At 44.8% G+C, this 2,140-nt stretch overlaps 1 pseudogene; it reads right to left on the bottom strand.

The window, feature by feature from the left end:
* Nucleotides 1-629: 629 nt before the first annotated feature.
* LOC148777550 (small ribosomal subunit protein uS2 pseudogene) lies at nucleotides 630-1,430 on the bottom strand (annotated as a pseudogene).
* Nucleotides 1,431-2,140: the final 710 nt, after the last annotated feature.

Genomic DNA, 2,140 nt, shown 5'->3' with positions numbered 1-2,140 from the left:
TATGGAGGCAGTCAGAAGGGCCCACCAAGTTTTGAAGAGGAGGACTGCAGTGGAGAGAGACACAGACTCCACCTCTGGACTGGGAAATTGCCAACGTCTGTAAGATTGGAAAAGTTCTTGCAGCCATTTTTGGAAAATACAATCTACAACAGTGGGGCTCTTATTGAACATACTTGGGATGACTTTTAACTCAGAGTATAACCCCACATAATTTATTTTAGTCTATACAAACGCATCCAAAAACCAGGCTGAATGTAGCATGAAATTGTAGGTTAATCTTAAAAAGAAACTTATCCAAATTCATTTTTAAACAGAAAGCTTTTAACATGGTGAAAATGTGTGATTCTGGTTATTCATTTGATCATGTGTAATTGGTTAATAAATAGGTACACACTTTTGGGTGTAAGTGTGTGAGTTAAAAGGTGATGTAACCACAGCTGTCTCTCAGTTTCCCTATTACCTTAATACACTCATATATACGTGGGGATATATACATATATCCCCATATCATACATATGTATGTGTGTATATAGCTAATTCAGAAATGTCCTTTTTTTTTTTTTTTTAAGGAAACTATTTTCTGCCTGTCTTATTTCCATTTCCTGTTTAAAGGTCTGTGGAAGAGTAACTTAAGACCACTCAATGGTTGTTCCTACCTGTTCAGTGGCCTAAGCAGTGGGAGCCGCAATCCTGTCCTTGGGCTGAGCGCGGCAGTCTTCAGTAGGAACTGCTGCATGGGCCCAGAGGGCACCTGCAGACCCATCTGCAACTTCAGGTCAAGTAGCAGTAAATTTGGGAACTGGAGCAGTCCATTCACCCTGAACTTCCTCCCGAGTCAATGCCTATCCTGCAGCAGCCAACTTATCATCTCTGCAGAGGAGAGATCAGGCTGACCTTCAGGAGGGGGCTCACGCGAGTCGGCGCCACGCATGCGCAGAACTTCTCGCCATGCATCCCGCCAGGAGACCCATCGTTGCCCGGGGATGGCGCTGTCCGCACAGCGCAAAGGAGAGTCACTGGGACAGGGTGACTAGAGACCGGTTAACAGAAGACGCTCCAAGATCAGCCTGGGGCCAGTAACCGCTAGCAGTCTTGGCTCTGGAATGGACGCCTGGATGGAGTTAGGAAAGGTTCCAGAAGAGAAGGAGCCCTCCAAAGGAATGGCTCCAGTGGCAGTAGCAAACCAGCCCAGATCGCTGGCCAGTATCCCTGGAGGATATGACACTGATATCAGCCCAGTTTCCAATGGCAACTACGGCAGGAGCTGCCAGTGGAGGTGTCTCTCAGTAGGTGTAAGAAGTAATGCCACAACTTTTCCTTTCATACACCATTTAGTAGTCAAGGTTGGTGCCACCTAAGTGGGTTCCTACTGCAAACAATGTAAGGATACCTTCCTTTCTCATTTGCAGGATATCAAGGGCTCTAAACATTGTGATCGTTTTCCTTTAACGTCCAAGGGGAACACAGAACAACATTGTATGACCCCTTTTTGGGTAATGCAGAAAAGCAGGAATGTCATTTTAATAAATAAATAAAAACATGCAGTTAGTTCAGTTCATTTGCTCAGTCATGTCCGACTCTTTGCATCCCCATGGACTGCAGTATGCCAGGCTTTCCTGTCCATCAACAACTCCCAGAACTTGCTCAAACTCATGTCCATCTAGTTGGTGATGCCATCCAACCATCTTATACTCTGTCATCCCCTTCTCCTCCTGCCTTCAATCTTTCCCAACATCAGGGTCTTTTCCAAGGAGTCAGTTCTTCGCATCAGGTGGACAAAGTATTGGAGTTTCAGATTCAGCATCAGTCCTTCCAATGAATATTCAGAATTGATTTCCTTTAGGATTGAATGGTTTGATCTCCTTGCAGTCTAACAGACTCTCAAGAGTCTTCTCCAACACCACAGTTCAAAAGCATCACTTCTTTGGCGCTCAGCTTTCTTTATAGTCCAACTCTCACATCCATACATGACTACTGGAAAAACCATAGCTTTGACTAGATGGACCTTTGTTGGCAAAGCAATATCTCTGCTTTTTAATATGCTGTCTAGGTTGGTCATAGGTTTTCTTCCAAGGAGCAAGCGTCTTTTAATTTCATGGCTGGAGTCACCATCTGCAGTGATTTTGGAGCCCCCCAAAGT

The sequence above is a fragment of the Moschus berezovskii genome, chromosome 6 (assembly GCF_049115385.1).
Source record: "Moschus berezovskii isolate FMDL1 chromosome 6, NW_MosBer_1.0, whole genome shotgun sequence".
Taxonomy (NCBI): domain Eukaryota; kingdom Metazoa; phylum Chordata; class Mammalia; order Artiodactyla; family Moschidae; genus Moschus; species Moschus berezovskii.
The sequence above is the reverse complement of the archived record's forward strand: the minus strand, read 5'-3'. Positions and strand labels throughout refer to the sequence as shown.